This window comes from Ascaphus truei, assembly GCF_040206685.1.
Source record: "Ascaphus truei isolate aAscTru1 chromosome 23 unlocalized genomic scaffold, aAscTru1.hap1 SUPER_23_unloc_1, whole genome shotgun sequence".
In the NCBI taxonomy this organism is placed as follows: domain Eukaryota; kingdom Metazoa; phylum Chordata; class Amphibia; order Anura; family Ascaphidae; genus Ascaphus; species Ascaphus truei.
In genome coordinates, this window is record NW_027453862.1 from 56340 (window position 1) to 79093 (window position 22754).

Consider the following 22754-nt stretch of genomic DNA (forward strand, 5'->3'; position numbering starts at 1 on the left):
GGGCAAGCGTCTGCCCCCGACTGTCTTGCTAATGGGGTGGGTGGGTTGGATACTTCGCAGCAGACCGGGAGCAGAATGGAAGATTCAGCTCCCGGCTGTCTCTTTTGTACTGCCCTAGGCCTGTCCCCTCCCCCCCCCCAGGGGGGGCCGCGACGGCGGCCCAGAGATCCCAGCGAGGTGAGGGGGGAGGGGGGCTTGCCCCCTGGTCATGGGCTTCCCTCGCCTAATTGGCTGGAGGGATTGCTTGACCAGGGAGGCTGCGAGGGACCCCCTCCCACTTGGAAACGGTACCCACATATAACAGACAAGTAATGACAGACTCAGTTTGGAGGTATAAAAGGCTGCGGCTTTGTTTATCAACAATCATAATACTGGAGTAAGCGCTAGTCCAAGCCAGAGTGGGGTCAGAGGGTCAGCCAGGCCTTGGCCTGCCACCCCCGTACCCGGCCGACCCCTAAAGAGCCGGCCGTTGTCGCGAGTGGGTTCCCGGGTGTCACGTTAGCTTGACCCCGCCCAATCGCTCCTACCCCCGGGCGACGCCCGCCCCGAGCCCATCTGGCAAGGACAAGCACTTACCCCCGAACTGCCGCCACTCACGGCTCTATTTAAACCTCCTTAAATTAGACCGTGCCGCCAACCCCGCAAGGACCCTCTCCAGCCCCTCCTGCAATTCGTTATTGAACAAGTCCGCCCCTATCTCGGATAAGTGTGTGCCGTCGGCCGGGAACAGGCCAGTTGACTTGTTGTCGAACTCGGGATGGGTGATCTGCCATCCCCCACACTGCGTCACAAACTTCCCCACCATCTTGTTCAGTTTGACCCGCGCTCAGTCGATGGCGCCCGGTGCCCTTGCGCCCCTCCACACTCTCCTGCACAATATGTCCGACCAAACGATCTGTACTTCTGGCCAACGGGCGAGCATGAGGGCTAGGTCGTGTTTTATTGAATTAACCAGCTCGAAGTAGCGTCGAGCGGCCAGGTCGTTGCCCCCGACGTGGAGGAGCAAGATCTGCGGCGCCCTCCTATCCCTGCCCATCACCATTAGCCGCGGGAGCAACTGAGCCCACCGCAGCCCCCTACCTCCCCCCCATACCACATTTGCCTCCTCCGTTCGCAACCCGAGGTTAGCGCCGCATGGGCGTTTGACGGCCCGCTTCTCTGCCCAGTGTATAAGCGAGTCTCCGATTATCCAAGTGGGTGCGGCGTCTGTGAAGGCATAAAGAGGATGAGGGGGTTTATCCAAGCACGCTAAATACCAGATAATGCGGGCCTGATATAGGACCGGTATCTGTTAGACTTCCATCGCCCTATCTTTTGTACAAAAAATGTAATGACCCGGCGCTTCAGGCTACAACAATACCCCAGTCCAATGATTAGTCCATATAGATATGGAAAGTTCTTTTCAATATTCCAGCTGATGGAGCGATGGTGATCCAATTGCTGGCTGCTGGTTCCGAACTCCTCCTAGTATGTAATGGACAAAAAGGAAAAGACCATTGCGCAGCCACAAGAATCCATAAATAACTCCACAACAGATTAAAGTAATGAACTTACAGACTTGCTGTGTTATTGTTCCTTTGAGACAATCTGTGCTTTTAACCTCTTCTCTTCCAGATATCACGAATGCCACGTGTTGTATGTCTATCCTCCAGGTTTTCTGTCTGTTCACAGCATTACCACTTGGTCATAGTTCCCATGTGTTCCCAGAAAGGAAATAACATGGAAGATGATGGTGCAGATTGATAAAAATTTATTACAATAAAAATAAAAAACAGCCAAGGGCTTACTCACATAAACCAGGCTGTGTAAAAACAGCTGACAACGTGCTGTCCGCAGCTTGATACAATCAGGTAGGCAGGCTTCTGGGAGGATGGCGCTATTGTTGTTTGCAAACCCTGAAGTGGCGTCTAACTCTCAGTAGTTACTCTGCGAGATTCGCCCCCTCTATTTGCTATAGCTTCCTCTATCTCAGCTTGAGGTGGCCAGCACTGCAGAATGTGCTCTGCTCACCTCTCTGGGTAACTGCCGTCAGCCCGCGCTACGCCTCGTGATGTCACACTCTGGCGTCTCTCCTGATCGCTATGCTTCTGCTTCTGAAGACCGTGTCAGTTCTAGCTCCTCCCTCTCCATACGCGTTTCGTGACGCAATGTGGTCACATCATCAGTGGATGAGGGGGGATAAGTATATACACCATATAATCCAAACCCGTCATGTAACCGCGCATGTGGTCTATAAACATTATATTCAGAACCCAGCACGTAACCATGATCGCAGTGTATACCATATAATCCAAATACAGCACGCCACCACCACTGCGGTACCGTATACACCCCTGTAACCCAAATACCGCACATTATAACCCTGACTGTAGCATATATACCCGTTATAATCCAATACGGCGCGTAACCTTGAATGCAGTATATCCACTATACCCGCCATGTAACCCACTTAAAGCACATTATAACACTGAATGCAGCATATATACACCTTATACTCCACATGCCGCACGTAACCGTGAATGCAGTATATACTCTATAAACGACTTTATAACCCTGAATGAAGCATATATACACTTTATAATCCACATACAGCACTTACCCTGAATGCGGTATATACACTATGTACGCCATGTAACCCAATTACAGCACATTACAACACTGAATGCAGCATAAATACATAGGGTGACCAGATTTCGAAAATGAAAAACCGGGACACCTTAAAAAATATAAACAAATTACATCACGTGACACCCCCCGTTGCCATGACAATGAGACACTTTGATGCCCCTGCAGTGTTAGTGTGTATAGAGGTGGGGGCTTTGCTTGGGCCCTTCAACTCTTACAGCCAGGGCATTATTGGCCAGGAATGCCCAGTTCGGAGGGGATTACTACTTCAAAATGTACTTGATTCGTAACAACATCAAAAAACTCTAATACCAATAACTAACAACCACAGACAATGGTAATCTAAACCATCAAATAAAATGTCTACGGCCCTTGTTCAAGCATGTTTGCGGTACTTACCAGATAAATCAGTGCCTGCAATCCACGACTGTATCCGCCTCTCCGAGCGTCTGAAAGCAATCCAGCGTTCCTGGTGTGTGGCTGAAGAGGTGAGGGACTCCCTCCTCTCAAACGGAAAAGAAGAGCAAAAAATAGAGTTGGAACATACCTATCATACAGGGATGAGAGAGAGAGACAGAGAATGAGAGAGAGACAGAGAATGAGAGAGAGACAGAGAATGAGAGAGAGACAGACAATGAGAGAGACACAGAGAATGAGAGAGACACAGAGAATGAGAGAGACACAGAGAATGAGAGAGAGACAGACACAGAGGGCCTCATGCAGAGAGCATAGAATTTTCAAATTGGCGAATTTCATAAAAAGTAGCTTTTTTGGAGAGTTTTATTCTCCATATGCAGAAAAGTGCGAATTCTGCTATGTTTAACATGGATGCGTGTGGCGAGTTTGAATGGGAAAGATGCGCGCTTCAGAAATGTGTAAAAAAAAAATCGCGGCTTTTTTCCCCCCTTTGCTATAGGCGGCGAGCGCCATTTTATTGCCAACTTTTCCTGGCGCGGCAAAAATGAGAAAATCGCGCCATTTCCCTGGCGCGAACAGCCGCTACATGCCGTTCGTACCTCTCTGCATTCGGAGAGTTTTAAAAATGGCGAGACGGAGGTTCTCGCCAGCCGCGAGGCGAGTTTTAGCAATAGAAAAAACAAAATGGCGCGTTTTTCGTAACTCGCCATTTTCTGCCGGTTTCTGAGCGAAATTGTACAAAAAATGGCGAATTTTGAAATAACGATGCTCTCTGCATGAGGCCCAGAGAGAGAGAGACAAAAGTAATGTACTGTATAACCATTATACCGTACCCCCTAGTATTCGTGTAATCATTGTCCCACACCCCCTATTACTCATGCTTTGGCAATACTGAAATGTTCTTTTGACATGCCAATCAAGCTGATTTGATTTGAGAGACACAGAGACACACACAGAGACACAGAGAGAGACAGAGATACAGAGACACACACAGAGACACACAGAGAGAAACAGAGACACACAGAGACACAGAGACACAGAGAGAGACAGAGACACAGAGACACACACAGAGACACAGAGACACACAGAGAGAGACAGAGACACACAGAGAGAGACAGAGACACACAGAGAGAGACAGAGACACAGAGAGAGAGAGAGAGAGACACAGAGAGACACACAGAGAGAGACAGACAGAGAGAGACAGAGACACACAGAGAGAGACAGAGACACACAGAGAGAGAGACAGAGACACAGAGAGACACAGAGAGAGAGAGAGACAGGGCCTATTTAGTAAGCGTCGATAAGGCTGCGTCTATAGTATTTCAGACGGAGGGAAGGCGCACACGCTGCAATACACTTGCTGAAGTCTGAGCTTTTTTATGGCTTTGCAGGGTATGCTTCGGCGCGATTTGGGGGTGTGGCAATGAATATTTGGAGGCGTGGCAATAACGTTCCGGCGCGGACGTCACTTCCCTACCTCACATCCCGATCCACCGGCATTTTTTCAGATGCAGCATCTGAAGCACTGTGCAGGCAAGAAGAAAAATGCACACAATGCGCACCAGAGATTAAAATATAGTAAATTATTTATTAATAAAACAAGAAATAACCGTGGGGGATCCAACCCCACCTCAGTACATATGCGTCACAGATCCGGGTTCGGTTACAGAGTGACCTGACGTGTCACGACAGGTCACTCTGCGCGTATTCTGACAGGCTAAGACGGCGTTTGCAGGTAGGAATTTATATATACACTATATCTTCATCTCCTTCATAGTAATGACATTAAAAACACATTTATTCACAGAATTAAGTAGTCACTGTGTGGGATTAGTTTAAGATTTATTTATTAGATAATTTATCACTATGTAACACACTTTAAATCACAAATAAATAGGTATCACATTATTGCAATGTATTCAGTTGTAAGATATTAATGTTATTTGTAACACACAGTAGATTAGAAACATCACAATAATTAAGTATTAAATGTAATATTTATTGATCCCTGTAGCACTATTACAATTTGTTGGCATGGTAATCTATAACAGGGGAGCGCAAACTTCTGAAGCTGCGTCCCCCTGCCTGGCCTCCCCCGGTCTTGCGCCCCCTCTCCTACCTGCCAGCACACTCCGGGGTCGAGTGACGTCACATGACCCCGCGGTGTCATTTGATGCCGCGTTGCCATGGAGACGTGTCTGAATCCCGGTCAGTGTTACTGTTGCAGAGGCCTCACGTGATCCCCGGCATTTCATTTAAATGCCTTGGGGAGGAGCGCGGGACCTATGCACCCGCCCGCGCACCCCCAGACAAATCTCCCGCCCCCCAGTTCACGCACCGCTAACCTATAACATTATGTGTGTGTATATGTGTGTGTAAATATATATATACACATATACACACACATATATATATATGTATATATATATATTTATATATACATATATATCTTCTCTCCGAAGAAGACCGTTTTATATGTATGTATGTATGTGTGTGTGTGTATATATATATATGTATGTGTGTGTATATATATATATATATATATATATATACACATACGTATGTGTGTATATATATATATATATGTGTGTGTGTGTGTCATACAAGAATCTATTACTGTATTATCTAAAATCAGTAACACATGTGATCTATTATGCCATTACCAATTGGACTGTAGGACTATAAAACCATTACGAGTGAGTTGTAGCATTATCCCCTGATGAAATCGGCCGTGTGCTGAAGAAACGCGTAGGTACTTTGTTCTCGTTATTGCCACACTATCCGTCTTGACGCCGGGAAGGGAAGTTGGTACGCAACCAAGACGAGACACCGGAATTACAGAGTGGAATCACAACTGCATACTACAGATTGCCGGAGGACCACACTGCGAGGGGCGCAGCCTATCGAGTTTCCCGGTCATCGTCCAAAGTCTGGAGCTGCGGATTGACCACCGGATTACCACGGAGCCCGAGCCTGTCTCACACAATGCTTTTACCAAACGGGCGTTTGTGAGTTTGTTATTTTTATCTTGTCCAGGAAATGAAATTGTTAAACCAAATTTACACATGGAGCGGGCGCTTTCTCTTCTTTTTGTTTTGTTTAGATATCTATCGAGGAGGTGGTTGTTTCCCCGAAGAGAGCTGCCAGGGCTCCAGAGGACGCCCGAATTGGATCCTTTTATGATTGAGTTATAACATAGCTATTAGAGCTAGTTTTCTGGACTTTTATTGTGTTTAGGCATAGTGTTTATTATTATTTTATTACAGCTACTTTTTAGTAATTGCACTGTTATTAATTCTGGCCACTATTTCTCACTGCCATTATAATCTCTCTCTAGCGACAACCAGATTGCTATATCAGCTATATTATTTATTGGTTATACCAGGGGAGCACAAACTTTTGCAGCTCGCCCCCCCTGCCTTCCCTCTGTTGGTGCTCGCGCCCCCCTTACCTTGATGCGGCGTTACGTGACCTGCAGCGGCATTTGACGAGGGTGACGTCACATGACCCCGCGGCGTAATTTAACACCGCGTTGCCATGGACACGAGTGACGCCGGCAGAGTCAAGGTAAGTAATAGCATTGCAGAGGCCTCACGTGATCCCCCGGCATTTAATTTTAATGCCTCGAGGAAGTGCGCGGGGCCTCTGCAACCGCCCGCGCCAACCCCCCCCCCCCCCCGAAAATTCTCCCCCCCCCCCACTTTGCGCACCTCTGGGTTATACCATATATATATATATATATATATTGTGACAGAAACCAGGGGATGGTAATAAATTCCGTATATAGGGCTCCCAGGATACTAGACAGTTTCTATCCTGTTTGGCCTGGGAGTGCAGCCTTATAATACATACACTCCATCCCACAGTTTGGCAAGCGCTGGAACTGAGGGATGAGAGATCCAGACCAGAGTTTGTCTGCTGCCTGATTTCTGTCACCTGTCATGCTAATTAGGAATCAGGTATGAAAGACTGATTTCCTGTTTGCTCTGGGCTCCCCACAAGAGCCAGGAGGCTGGAAGGCTGCTGAACTACAGAGGGGAGAAGCCTCTTCCCCAAACAGGTTCAATCTTTCTGTTCATTTGTGTAAGACTGCAAAAGTACCGTGTTTTGATGTTGGAAGTGGAAAAGCCACTTCCAACCCTGAGTCAGGGATATCTAAGTTAAGTTATCGCTCAGGTGAGCAGATTTTGTTTTGATCTGTTTTCTGTTGTATGCACTGTGGCAGTCTCAGTGCCTGGGACTGAATAAACCAGGCATAGCCTGTTTAAAGGAACAGTACGTGACGCCTCATCATTTAACCTACCCTAAAAGACCGTGTTCTAAACAGTCCCGGACAAACGACGGAGCCCCGGAGTAAGCCGTTTGTCACATATGGTGGAGAATGCGGGCAGAGCACTAGGGGGTCTGCGGGTTGAAGAACTTTGAAAAAAAAAAAAAAAAAAAGTTTTTTCATCCTCTGCAAAGAAGATGGAAGACGTGGTGGGTGCGCTGGTACGCAATGTCGCTGCCCAGAAAGACGTGAATGAAACCCAGCAACAGCTGTTAATAGCCCAGCAAGAAACTAATGCAAACCAGCAGCAGACGAATGCAGCCCAGCAACAGCTGCTAATAGCCCAGCAAGAGATTAATGCCAACCAGCAACAGGCGAATGCCAACCAGCAACAGGCGAATGCAAACCAGCAACAGACGAATGAAGCCCTGCAAAACGCGAATGCAAACCAACAAGAGACAAACCGCTTGCTGAGAGAGGAGCAACAGCGGTTCGCTCAGGGCTTACAGCAGGAACTCGAGATCCTGAGGGGGACTATCAGTAACCTTCCACTGGCAGCGGCAGCCCCAGTTCCGAAAATGACCAGGGCAAGCCACTACCTTCAGAAGATGGGACCCTCGGATGATGTGGAAGCCTATCTTCTCACGTTTGAACGCACGGCACAGAGAGAGGGATGGCCAGAAGCTGAGTGGGCTGGTCTAATCGCACCCTTCCTAAGCGGCGAACCCCAGAAGGCTTACTTTGATCTAGAGCCAGCCGAAGCTAACGTCTATGCAAAATTGAAGTTCGAGATCCTCGCCCGCCTCGGCGTAACCACGGCTGTTCGCGCCCAAAGGTTTCACGCATGGTCCTTCACGATGGATAAAGCCACCCGAAGCCAGATGTATGACCTCATCCACCTCGCCCGGAAGTGGCTACAACCCGAGATCAACTCAGCCAGCCACATCGTGGAACGGTTGGTCATGGACCAGTTCTTGAGGAAACTTCCCTCTGCCTTACGCCGTTGGGTCAGTCGGAGTGACCCCCACAATGCGGATGAGCTTGTGGCCCTCGTAGAAAGGTACAATGCAGCAGAAGAGCACCCGCAACCCACAGTCGTGGAGCAACCCCACTACCCGAGGTTCCAGGACTCTTCCAGAGACGGTAAAAGGGTACCGGGGTTAAGGGGCGCTGAAGAGCGGCGACCACCTTCACGCAGCACCAGCAACAGTGGTTCGCACACTAAGGGCAATAGCCAACATGGGGAGCCGGGAAAAGGCTCTAAGTGGGACACAGACTATGTACCTAAATGTGTAAATTGTCATGAGAGGGGCCACACAGCAAAAATCTGCCCACTAAATGATGAGCCCATGCAATGCAACAGCGTGGAACCTTATTCGCTGTTGTCCCAATGTATGGGCCCTAGCCCAGAGGACCCCTTGAATAACCATCTGTGGGCATTTGTAAAGGTTAATGGTAAGAGGGTTCGGGCACTTCTTGACTCTGGGAGCATGGTCACACTAGTGTCCGAATACCTCTTGCCCATTAAGAAGAAACAGGGAAACAGTTCACAAAGAGTGGCAATTTGTTGTATACATGGGGATAATCATGAATATTCCACTGTTGATGTTTTTTTTGAAACAGAGTTTGGTTCTTTAGATTTCAAGGTGGGTATTGTACCCAAACTGGCACATGATGTGTTAATAGGGACTGACTTTCCCCATTTTCTAAAAATGTGGTCCCCCGCTCAGAATAGCGCCCAGAGTTCAATAGCGGACCATAACGAAGTATTAGAAGAAACAAATCCTTTCCCTTTTTCAGAAATGGAGGTTGACGAGGGCCCAAATAAGAAGGGGGAAAAGGAGGAGTGCTGTAAAATTCCCTTCCCCATCACTACTTTGGTAGGGAATACCCCAAATCAAGATGTTGAGCAGACACTTACCACCCCAGAACCGGATAAGACCCTCGCTGACCTAGAGGTCAGTCCTGGGAGTTTTAAGAAGGCCCAGTGGGAGGACCCCACATTAGCGGTAGCAAGGGGAAATATACGGGACCAGAATAGTACTCCTGGCCAACCAGATAGGTCACTTGCTTACCCCTACTTCGAGGTAGAGAACGACCTAGTATATCGGGTTGATAAAAGGAAATCAGTTACAACTAAACAATTGTTGGTATCACGGACATTCCGTAACGTAGTATTACACCTCGCACATAGTCATCCATTGGGGGGACACCTAGGGGTGGAAAAGACAAAAGAAAAGGTTCTCCGAAGCTTCTATTGGCCTGGGGTTCTGGCAGAAATTACGAATTATTGTTCCTCATGCCCAGAATGTCAGATCACCGCCCCGTTCAAGGCGTACCGCAGCCCATTGGTACCCCTTCCCATAATAGAGGTACCATTTGACCGGATTGCTATGGATCTAGTAGGACCCCTAATAAAGTCTGCTAGGGGACATCAGCATATATTGGTAATATTAGATTATGCCACCCGATATCCGGAGGCAGTTCCCCTACGTAGCACCTCAGCTAAAAACATAGCAAAAGAGTTAGTAGTTCTGTTTTCCCGGGTCGGGATTCCTAAAGAGATTCTATCTGACCAGGGAACACCATTTATGTCCCAAGTAACGAAAGAGCTATGTAAACTCCTAAAAATCAAGCATCTCAGAACCTCAGTCTATCATCCACAAACAGATGGTTTAGTGGAAAGGTTCAATAAAACCTTAAAGAGCATGTTACGGCGGGCGGTTGATAAAGATGGGAAAAACTGGGATTGTTTGTTACCGTACCTGTTATTTGCCATTAGGGAAGTTCCCCAATCATCCACAGGCTTCTCCCCGTTTGAACTATTGTATGGCCGACACCCAAGGGGCTTACTGGATATAGCCAAAGAGACTTGGGAACACGAGGTTACCCCTTACAGAAGTGTAATAGAGCATGTTGCCCAGATGCAGGACCGCATTGCTGCAGTCCTACCCATAGTGAGGGAACACATGGAGAAAGCTCAAGAAGCACAGAGGAATACATATAATAAGGGTGCTAGGGTCAGAATTTTTTCTCCAGGTGATAGGGTACTAGTTCTGGTTCCCACCGTGGAGAGTAAATTCCTTGCTAAATGGCATGGGCCATATGAGGTCTTGGAAAGAGTGGGAGAAGTAAATTATAAGGTAAGACAGCCAGGTAGGAGGAAACCTGAGCAAATTTACCATATAAACCTACTCAAGCCCTGGAAAGATAGAGAAGTCTTGTTAACCCTAGTACCCCCAGATCCGTCAGAGAATCAAGAAACTGACCCAGAGGTTAGCATAGCTGAAACCCTGTCTGTTCATCAGAAACGAGAGGTTCAGAATTTAGTGAAAAGAAACAAAGAAATCTTCTCTATACGGCCAGGTAGAACTAGCGTAATTGAACATGACCTAGTCTCTGAACCGGGGGTCCGAGTTAACCTTAAACCGTACCGAATCCCAGAGGCCAAAAGAAAGGCTATAAGTTTAGAGGTTAAAAAAATGCTAAAACTAGGTGTAATTGAGGAATCCCAAAGTGGGTGGAACAGCCCTATAGTCTTAGTCCCAAAGCCAGATGGTACAACAAGGTTTTGTAATGACTACCGGAAACTAAACGCGGTGTCAAAATTTGATACTTATCCTATGCCCAGGGTAGATGAACTTGTAGAGAGACTGGGCAAAGCCCGATATCTCACAACCCTAGACCTAACAAAAGGGTACTGGCAGGTTCCCCTCACAGAAAGGGCAAAAGAAAAGACAGCCTTCTCAACCCCAGACGGCCTCTTTCAGTATAAGGTGTTGCCTTTTGGCTTACATGGAGCTCCCGCCACATTCCAAAGAATGATGGATAAAATTTTAAAACCACATGCTCGGTATGCTGCCGCCTACCTGGATGATGTGGTAATCCATAGTGAAGATTGGCAATCCCACCTTCCAAAGGTCCAAGCTGTGCTTGACGCAGTCCGGTCTGCTGGACTAACTGCTAACCCCGCTAAATGCACTATTGGTCTGGAGGAGGCCAAGTATCTGGGATATTCTATTGGCAGAGGTTTACTCAAACCCCAAACACTCAAAGTGGAGGTGATACAAAATTGGCCAAGGCCAGTTACAAAAAAACAAGTAAGGACCTTTTTGGGGTTAATTGGGTACTATAGAAGGTTTATTCCCAATTTTGCAACTAAGGCAACCCCACTAACTGACCTCACAAAAGCAAGAGGACCGCTAATGGTAAAGTGGTCCCCCGAAACCGAACAGGCCTGTAGAAGCCTGAAAGAAGCTCTCTGTGCCCAACCAGTGTTGGTCACACCTGACTTCTCCAAAGAGTTCGTAGTCCAAACCGACGCATCTGAGGTAGGGCTGGGGGCGGTACTCTCCCAGGAGTCTCAAGGTGAGGAGCACCCCATCCTTTATTTAAGTAGGAAACTAAATCCCCAGGAGAAAAATTACTCCATAGTAGAGAAAGAGTGTCTCGCAATAAAGTGGGCTGTAGAGACGCTCAAATACTACCTGTTGGGGAGAAAATTCCGGTTGGTCACAGATCATGCACCCCTTACCTGGATGTGTCAAAACAGGGAAAAGAATGCTAGAGTGACCAGGTGGTTCCTAAGCCTACAACCCTTTAAATTTTCTGTGGAACACTGGTCAGGGCACAAACATGGCAATGCTGACGGGTTGTCAAGGATGCACTCCCTAATATCCATGGTCGCTCATCCCTCGAGGTCTGAGCTGGGGGGGAGGATATGTGACAGAAACCAGGGGATGGTAATAAATTCCGTATATAGGGCTCCCAGGATACTAGACAGTTTCTATCCTGTTTGGCCTGGGAGTGCAGCCTTATAATACATACACTCCATCCCACAGTTTGGCAAGCGCTGGAACTGAGGGATGAGAGATCCAGACCAGAGTTTGTCTGCTGCCTGATTTCTGTCACCTGTCATGCTAATTAGGAATCAGGTATGAAAGACTGATTTCCTGTTTGCTCTGGGCTCCCCACAAGAGCCAGGAGGCTGGAAGGCTGCTGAACTACAGAGGGGAGAAGCCTCTTCCCCAAACAGGTTCAATCTTTCTGTTCATTTGTGTAAGACTGCAAAAGTACCGTGTTTTGTTGTTGGAAGTGGAAAAGCCACTTCCAACCCTGAGTCAGGGATATCTAAGTTAAGTTATCGCTCAGGTGAGCAGCTTTTGTTTTGATCTGTTTTCTGTTGTATGCACTGTGGCAGTCTCAGTGCCTGGGACTGAATAAACCAGGCATAGCCTGTTTAAAGGAACAGTACGTGACGCCTCATCATTTAACCTACCCTAAAAGACCGTGTTCTAAACAGTCCCGGACAAACGACGGAGCCCCGGAGTAAGCCGTTTGTCACAATATATATATATATATACACACACACACATATTCACACACACACACGTGTATGTGTGTATAAAACAGACTATATATATACATATAGTATGATATATATATATACATACTATATGTGTATGTATATATATATATATATAAATATATATATGTATATATATATATATATATGTATATATATATATATATATATATATATATACGACTATTAAGGTTAAAGATAATGGTGAAATACAGGGTTGCAGACCTGTCTAAGACATGCAAATGAATATACAGGAATATTTACAGTATATATATATATATATATGGCCACCAGAATACCAAGTAGTGATCTCCTTGAATACAAACAGAAGGAGACAAGCGACAGGGTTCCTTTGGTGGTCACATATAACCCACACCTAGGAGACCTACGCAAGATCGCCAGGAAACTACAACCCATCCTCCAGGAAGATACAAGACTGCAACAGGTCTTCCCTGAAGCACCCTTATTATCATACAGATAACCCCATAATCTCAAGAATATTATGGTGAGGAGTAAAGTATTCAGCAGTACAACTGAATGCGGGACAAAACCATGCCAGGACCCAAGATGCAAAACCTGCGCAATGCTCTACACAGCGGACACAATACAAATACCACACAAGAATCGGGAATACAAAATCAGAGGAGGGTTCACCTGTTCCTCCAGCAATGTCGTGTACCTCATCATGTGCATGAAATGCCCAGGGGGCTGCTACTACATAGGTGAGACAGGACAGGGGCTAAACAAGAGAATGAACCTGCATCGCCACAGCATCACACGCGGAACAAGAGACAGTCCTGTTGGCGAACATTTCTCTGACTCTGGCCATAAGATGAACGATCTGAGGGTTGCCATACTCAAAGGTAATCTTAAAACCCTGAAAGAGAGACGGTTGCATGAATACAAATTTATGCAACTGTTCGGGACACTTAGCAGTGGCCTAAACAGAGATCGAAATTTTATGAGTCATTACTGACACTAGCGAACTCTCTTCCCATGAGCGCTAAAGGCCATGTCTGTACATACTGTGCTATATGTATGCACACACAGCTGTCTCTCACACATACTAATACTCCTTATTTTTCCATCCATATACACCAATAGGGACCACATAGTATCCACACACACTTTTAGTTGTGCTACAAACTCTCACATTTCCACACCCACCCACACCATTTATATCCCTCTCACTCCACACACACTTTGTGTAGAGCACTGTTTATACTGTGGGCTCTCCATTCATTTTTATTCACACTGATACACATACACACTCTTTCTTCACTTGCTTTCAGTTACCCTTTGACACCTCTAGCCATAAAACACATCCACACCGGGGGAAGGAGAAGCACAGATAACATTCCAAGAGACACTGTTTTTAAGTTATCCTTGCTTCATTCATTGTAACATCTCCGGAAGAAGAGATCAGTGTACAAGTATCTCGAAAGCTCGCACAAATAAAAGCATTTCGTTAGCCACAGAACGGTATCATCTATTTATTTTTTGATTATTGAAGCTCGGCTAACACAGTACTGATACCTCTACATGTATATATATATATATATATATATATATATATATATATATATATATATATATGTTCAAATAACGGGGGGAAAAAAGGGGGGAAGGTGGGGAAAAAAACCTCGCATCTACACTACCGACACACTTTATTGAAGTGTGGTCGGTACCGCAAGCCGGGAAATCTCCCGGCTTGCTAGTGGCCGCCCCTCGGCGTGCCGCGCGTCATAGACGCGCGGTCACGCGTCATCGGGAGCGTGCGCCCCCTGCACGCGTGTCCAGGGGCTCCCCGAGGGAGCCCTGGTGTCCCGCGATCGCGGGACAGCGGCAGGGGGTTCCGGGGGACCCGGCGGACCCGGCAGCGGTAGGGAGAGCGCCCCGATCGGAGGGCGCTCTTCCGCTGCTTCGGCGCGCGCCCGTCACACTCGGGCGCGCGCCAGGCTACTGCTGCGGCACAGAACGGGCAAATGCTCGAATAAACTGTGCCGCAGCAGTACTTTTGCAATATTAATGCCACCATAAGCCAATAAATAACTTTACATCAGTAAGAATTGGCGGTGCTCACGGGTTGTAAATAGTATGAGTGAAAAGAGAAAAAAGTAACCCGTATGGGAGCACTCAGGTATGCAGATTAACATATAGTATTTTATTTATTTGACACAGTGCAAAAAAGGATAAGTAAACAGTACATGATTAAAAACACTTAAAAAAGGCTAGGACCCCTGTCACGGGTACTACCCATAGACACAAGTGGGCAAAACTAGGGAATGACTCAAATTGTCAACCCTTAACATGAAAATGGATAGTGACTCAAGAAACACTTGGATCGGTCAGAATAAATCACAACAGGTTAATGGGTTCACAGGCACCTATACAAAGCTAAAGATAATACGTACTACACACCAATGAAGTGACTAGTCAAAATATAAATGACAATCTTAAACCATCATGAATCTGCTTGAGCATACAATTATGTAACCAATACCAACAGCACAAATTAATCACTTGAAGGAAAAAGGTGGCATGATGGGATGAAGTCACTAGATGTGTAGAGCAATGAAGTGTGTGAATAGCATGTATGGAAAATTGCCTGATGAACACCTATTAGATAACCTTGTGTGTGTTGTCAGTATCCATAATGAAAAAATAGAGTGTCACAGTCCAGAGATTAGTTGCACCAGTGCTGGGTAGCATAGTTACGTGAACATCTGTCAGGGGTCCTGCCTAGCACCCCCACTCCGACGCGTTTCGTCCAGAGACTTAGACTTGGAGTGGGGGTGCGTCGGAGTGGGGGTGCTAGGCAGGACCCCTGACAGATGTTCACGTAACTATGCTACCCAGCACTGGTGCAACTAATCTCTGGACTGTGACACTCTATTTTTTCATTATGGATACTGACAACACACACAAGGTTATCTAATAGGTGTTCATCAGGCAATTTTCCATACATGCTATTCACACACTTCATTGCTCTACACATCTAGTGACTTCATCCCATCATGCCACCTTTTTCCTTCAAGTGATTTATTTGTGCTGTTGGTATTGGTTACATAATTGTATGCTCAAGCAGATTCATGATGGTTTAAGATTGTCATTTATATTTTGACTAGTCACTTCATTGGTGTGTAGTACGTATTATCTTTAGCTTTGTATAGGTGCCTGTGAACCCATTAACCCGTTGTGATTTATTCTGACCTATCCAAGTGTTTCTTGAGTCACTATCCATTTTCATGTTAAGGGTTGACAATTTGAGTCATTCCCTAGTTTTGCCCACTTGTGTCTATGGGTTGTACCCGTGACAGGGGTCCTAGCCTTTTTTAAGTGTTTTTAATCATGTACTGTTTACTTATCCTTTTTTGCACTGTGTCAAATAAATAAAATACTATATGTTAATCTGCATACCTGAGTGCTCCCATACGGGTTACTTTTTTCTCTTTTTACTCATATATATATATATATATATATATATATTGCGCGCGCACACACACATATAACGTTTTATCCAACTTTTTCATTTATCATTTGTAGAGAAAATGAACATTGTCGCCAGAAGCGCTATTTTTTCAAAATGTAACATCTCTACTAGTGTAAAATGATACTTCATATAAAGCAGGTTATGGGACCCAGTATAAAATGACTATAATGTCTCTTATCACATCCCAGTATATGGATACTTTCTATTATCACAAGCTGCTAACATGTGACAGGGCTCAGTGTCTGAGCCCAGAATGTGACATACTGAACATTCTCATTCTAAATTTCAAAAAATATTGTGTTGATTTCTGACCTGACTGCCGTGGTTACAGCTCAACCACTCTGTTCTACTGCATGTCACCACTTTCTGCCACAACCAGCTGACGGTGGATCTGCAAGGAGTTCAACGCTCATTGGCATCACATCTGTGGCTTGGTTAACGTATCATTTCTCCAGCTTTTTATTGTATTGTTTTGAAGTAGATTATATTTATTTATTTGAATAGATATTTATTTAGTTTAATAGATATTTATTTAGTTAAATAGATTATATTTGTAAGTTTAATAAGTTATATTTTTTAGTTTAATAAGTTATATTTCTTAGTTTAATAAATTATATTTCTTAGTTTAATAAGATATATTTGTTAGTTTAATAAATTATATTTGTTAGTTAATAGATTATATTTGTTAGCACAGTAGATTATATTTACTAGTATTTAAGTCTCCCCCTCAGTGCCCCATTAGCACCCGTGCGCATATTTCACATCTTTTCGGAGTCGCTTATTTTTTAGACCCTCGGAGCCGAAACCTAAAGGGGTCAGCTAAGAAACTCCGGATCAAGAGGAGCCGCACAGTTTAAAGACAGAACATTTCCAAGGGAGATGGAGACAATTTGGGTAAGATCTGATTAAAGGACAACCTTTGGGGAAGGAAAGGGTGACGCGGGAGTGTAAGAGGGGGGTGAGAGAGCAAGGTGGTGTGTCAGATTGGGGCAGAGCAAGAGAACGCAAAAATGATGGGGATTTGCTGCACACTAAAAAAAACAATTAGTCATACTTTTACCGGTGCCCCTTAGTCTCAGGGAAGACCGGCATTTCGTCCAATGTATACAATATGATTGATGGAAAAGGGCACACGGATTTGAATAAAAAAAGATAATTTATTGTGCCACAGACTACAATGTTTCGGCTGCTGGCCTTTCTTTACTGGCTTTAGTGGGTTTAGCCACTTTACCTGAGAAAGGCCAGCAGGCTGAAATGTTGTTGTCTATGGCAATGCAAGAGAAAACAGGTTGGGGGGGTGGGTTCTCGCAAGGTCGCCGACCCATGGGTGAGTGTCCCCGGTGGCAACTAGTCCTGGACCCCGGGAAAGCTGTCTGTGGCCCATACAAGCTGAGTAACATGTAGAAAGGACACATGTATGTTCAGAATGAGTTAGCATGGTATTTTGAGAGGCATCATAGCAGGTCAGTGCAAGTCAGTGCAGAGCACTGCAAGGTCAGTCAATATGAGGAAGGGTCCGATGGAGGATCCCAGAATATCTCTTAAAGCAGGGGTGCGCAAATCGAGGGGTGCGACATTTTCTTGGGGAGGAGGGAGGAGGGGCTCGGCGCTTACAGTGGCCCCTCGCTCTTCCCCACAGCATTTAAATTAAATGCCGGAAATCGCACGCAAGGCCTCTGTAAGTTCCCTTTCCTTGTCTCCGGCGGCTTCTGGAGACAGCAACGTGGCGTCACATGATGTGGCATTGCCATAGCAACGTGATATCACATGACGTCGTTATATCAGAACGTCGGAGACAAGGTGGGGAGGGTGGAGGGGGGAGCAGGGGAAAAAGGTTGCGCAACCCTGTCTTAAAGCATTGTCTTGCATACAGATCAGAGGCGAAGAATGGATATGGATATCCGATGTGAAGGAGGAAATAATACTGAGATCACTACCGCTAAGACCGATTCGATGGAAGAAGGTGAGTGATGAAATAGCCGTCACTGTGTAACTCTTCCAATTACCTGCAACTTCATGCAAAGAAATAGCAACGCTTGTTTTTAACGCATTAAGCGCCTAATGGGGAATTCAACTGCTGAGAGTTTAAGGGAGTTACTCACCAAACTCAGCGACGTTTCTGTGTCTCTGTGATAACTCCCCCAGGACATGCTTGAAAACCAGAGGTAACTCAATGTATTTTTGATAAATAGAAACATGACCTTCTGGGGAGGGGTATATAATGGGTACTGGGCCTGGTGAGGTGGGTATAACGGGTTCTGGGCCTTGTGAGGTGGGTATAACGGGTACTGGGCCTGGGGAGGGGCGTATAGCAGGGTACTGGGCCTTGGGAGGGTTGTATAACTGGGTACTGGGCCTTGGGAGGGTTGTATAACTGGGTACTGAGCCTGGGGAGGTGGGTATAATGGGTATTTGCCCTGTGGAGGGCGGTATAACGTGGTATTGGGGAGGGGGTATAAGTGGCACAGGAGCTCTTGCGATACAGAGTATCACTGTCCCTGGTTACAAACACTTCATGTCTCCTGCAGATCAGGACACGCACGAAGGTGGTGCCCTTTGTGCCACCAGACGACGAGGCGGGCTACGAGGCGGACGACGAGGCATACGATAAAGCGGGCGTCAAGTGGTGCGAAGAGGTGGGCTACAAGGCGGCCGATGAGGCAGACGACGAAGCGGATGTCAAGTCTGGCGACGTGGTGGACGATGGCCTAGGAGAATACGAGAGGTGTGGACGGATCTGCTGCTTCACCTTTTTTAGGCGGAGGAGAAGACCCCGGGAGCAGGTAGCAGAATACGAGAGGTGCGGACAGATCTGCTGTTTCACCTTTTTTAGGCGGAGCAGCAGACCCCGGGAGCAGGTAGCAGAGGAGCCAGGGCGTAGATCCAGGGGTATTCTAGGGGCCATGAGAAGTTGGTTTGACCGCAGGAGAGGCAGATAAGATCAGGAAGGCTGCGGGAGGGGCAGGTACTATAGGGAGATTGGGATATTGGGCGTGAGAGGGTGAGAGAGAACAAGGAGCAGGGCCGGAGCACGGGTTTCATGCGCCCCAGGCGAAACTTAAAATTTGTGCCCCAGTTGTATAAAAAATAATAAGATAAATAAAATAATAAAATAAACAGTGGCGTAGCTATCGGGGCTGCAGGGGGTGCGACCGCACCCCAGCGCGACGCAAAATAAAAATAAAAGGGCGCCAAAATACTGGATAAAAAAAAGAATAATAATTTAAAAAAAAAGATAAATAAATTAGAAATAATAAGAGGAAAAAATAATAATGATTATTAATGCGCCCCTAGGACCTTTGCGCGCTAGGCGACCGCCTAATGGCCGGCCGGCCCTGCGAGGTATGCGGGAGGAAAAGGGGTGAATGGGATAGATATGCAGGGGAATGGGGGAGCAGGTGAGTTATACACAGGGGCACAAGGGCCCCATCACCCGCATCTCTATATACTGAGTGTGCCCCTGTGTATAACAACGCTGATCTGTGCTGTTCCATCTGATCTCACTGCGCAGTGATCCAGGGACCATCCGATCGCCATTTAATGGGGTCAGGAAGGAATTTTTTCCCCCCATTGCACAGCAGGGGTTATGTTTCGCCTTCCTCTGGATCACAGCAACAAACTGCCCTTTGTGCATGAATTATCAGTGAGATCTTTATACACCCTGCATTGGTCTTCACTCCTTTGCTGCCGGAGGGGCCTGCAGTGCATTGCTCTGCGTGTTACTATATCGCTCTGCAATGTGCTGCAGGCCCCTACCAGCAAAGAGATTAATTATTTCAATAAAATACTCTCTTTAATCCAACCTATGTGTAGTGTCTTTTCTATCCGTTGTATCTATTGCTAACAGCTCAGTGATTCTTCCCCAGGTCGCTGCACTAGTGTCACACTGCCAAGCCAGGTGTGAGGGAGATTTATAGGGTCACATATACACTTCTGCCAAAACACGAGTGCAAACAGGAAGCCCCTCTGATCTGTCATATCTTTTATAACACAAAACAGTATCTAAAAAGGTAAAAAGAACATACATGGGATTCTGCTACAAATATCTCTCTAATTACAAACCAATTAGCAAATCATTCAGATTAGAGTCGAGCGAAAAGAAAGGGTTAAGTATCTCATGTACAGTATATGCAGTGTAGGCTGTTCTGCGCATTACATGCAGGGGACAACGTTTAGGGGATATAAGTAATGCTGATCTCAGAGCTGACCGGCTGACCTGCTCTACCGGCTGATCTGCTCTACTGGCTGACCGGCTGACCTGCTCTTCTGGCTGACCGGCTGACCTGCTCTACTGGCTGACAGGCTGACCGGCTCTACCGGCTGACCGGCTTCCCTTCTTCCAGCTAACTGACCTGAATTGTGGCCCCTGTATCTCCCAATTAAACGTTTTATTGGCATATTCTTGTTTGACTCGTTCTATACAGACATTTTCTATACATTCATTGTGGGATTTGATAACATCTGTAAGATCTCTCAGAACATCACATTCTGTACGTTTGTGCTGAATATTTTTCCATTCTCAATTTACTTAGGGGCCTATGCAGAGAGCAGCGCTGGAAATAATTGGAATTGGTAATAAATTGTACCTGTAATGGCGTGATTTTATCTCCATATGCAGAAAGGTCAGAAAACTGCATTTAAAATCATGCTTGATTATGGAGAGTTTCAACCGGCGAGATGCGCGCTGGTGAAACATGTTTGAAAAAAAGCGCGTTTTTTTTTTTTCTTTTCACTCTCGCCGGTGAGCTCCAGTTTCCTGCCAACTTTTGCTGGCGGAGCTAATTGTAGAATTTCTCTCCATTTTAATGGCGCGAACAGCCCCTAGATGGCGATCGTACCTTTCTGCATACGGCCCTTTTCAAAACTGGCGAGATTTTGGTTCTCGCCAGCCGTGCGGCGAGTTCTACTAAAAAAAAATAAAAAAATGGCGCTTTTTACTCAACTCGCCATTTCCAACCTTATTATAGCCATATAGCGCTAAAAAACGCCGAAATTTCCGTTCGCGCTGCTCTCTGCATAGGCCCCTTAATATTAGTTTTTGGCTTCAATTATTTATATCGAGCCCAAAATACCTTTATACAGAATGCTGTTCCCCTTATCCCACAAATGCTGCTTCATTAAAGCCCAGGGGTGGCACTTTATGCATTCTCAAACTTTTAGGCAACATCCCTAATTTCCAAAAGTGGGATAAAATCTGTGCATATTTAAATGGTTAATTTTTCCATTTTTCCATTGTGACAAAATATCAATTTTCTCACTCAGACTCCTAAATCCCTCCCCAAATATATCCGTTTCACATAAAAGTGTGTGCGCGTCTCCTTCCGCCTAACTGGCATGTCGTCCTTACGGGCGCCACTCCTTGCAACTCCACGCTGCCCTCCAGTGGCTAAAGAAATAAGATACATTTACTATACTCGTCTGGCAGCTGCTCCCGTATAAGGTGGGTAACTCTGTATTAGGGGTCTAGGTAGAGTATATTTTATACTTATGTCGGATAGATGAGGAATTTATATTGTGAGTGGCCTTAGATCTTATCCTATATGCACGCAGCCCTCGCCTCTCTGACCTTGAACACATACTTCAATCTGATTTTTTGAGACTTGAAACTGGATTTCCCAAAACAAACTGATTTTAAACACTGACAAGACTGTAACAATGGTATTTGGGACCAGAGCTAAATTGCTAAAGCTGCCAATGACAGAGCTTCAGATAAAAACCAGCTCTAATACCATCCTAGCCCCTGTTACTGGTTTGAAATATCTGGGCATATAGTTCAACTCCCATTTAACATTTGGGTTGCACATTGATACCCTGACATCCAAATCCTATGCCAAACTAGGTGTACTTTACAGGAACAAATCCTCCCTAAGGCCCTCATGCAGTAATCGCCTACAGCGATTCAGTAAGCCCAGAGAAGCTGGCGATTAGAGCAAAAATAACCGTTTTTTTTTTTGCCGGAAAATAAATAAATAAATAAAATCGGCAGACGCGCGGTGATAAGCCACTTTTCGGCACTGATCGCCAGTTTTTCAAACACGCTCAATTCTATAAGCCCTGATCAGCTTATTGCGGCTGATCGCCACTTTAAAATTGCTGTTTCTTCTCCAAATTGTCCCGCCACAAAAGTTGGCAAGAAGGTGGGGTGAAGCTGCGATGAAAATAACATGCATGTGTCCCAGAGCTGATATCCATTAATATCAGCACCAGAGACCCCCGGCATGAATCCCATGCATAAAAAATGCATTTACAGGCAACTTCATTACCGCCAAGGCAATGAAGGGGTTATATACCCGTGCCAGGCTTATTGTGGGTAGCGGGGGTGGGAGAAGGTGGTATTTGGCCCTGGGTGGGTGTTTAGGCCTTGCCAGGGGGTTGGGGGATGACTTAACCTCTTCTTTAACTTAGTGGTTAATACCGCTAAGGTAATGAAGGGGTTAACCCCTCCCACTACCCCCCCACCCGGTAGGCCTAAACACCCATCCTTGGGGCCAATACCCCGTTCACCCACCCCCGCTACCCACAATAAACACAAATACACATAACAGCCCCACTGGCCACCTCCTAGGTCCCTAATAAACCATTAC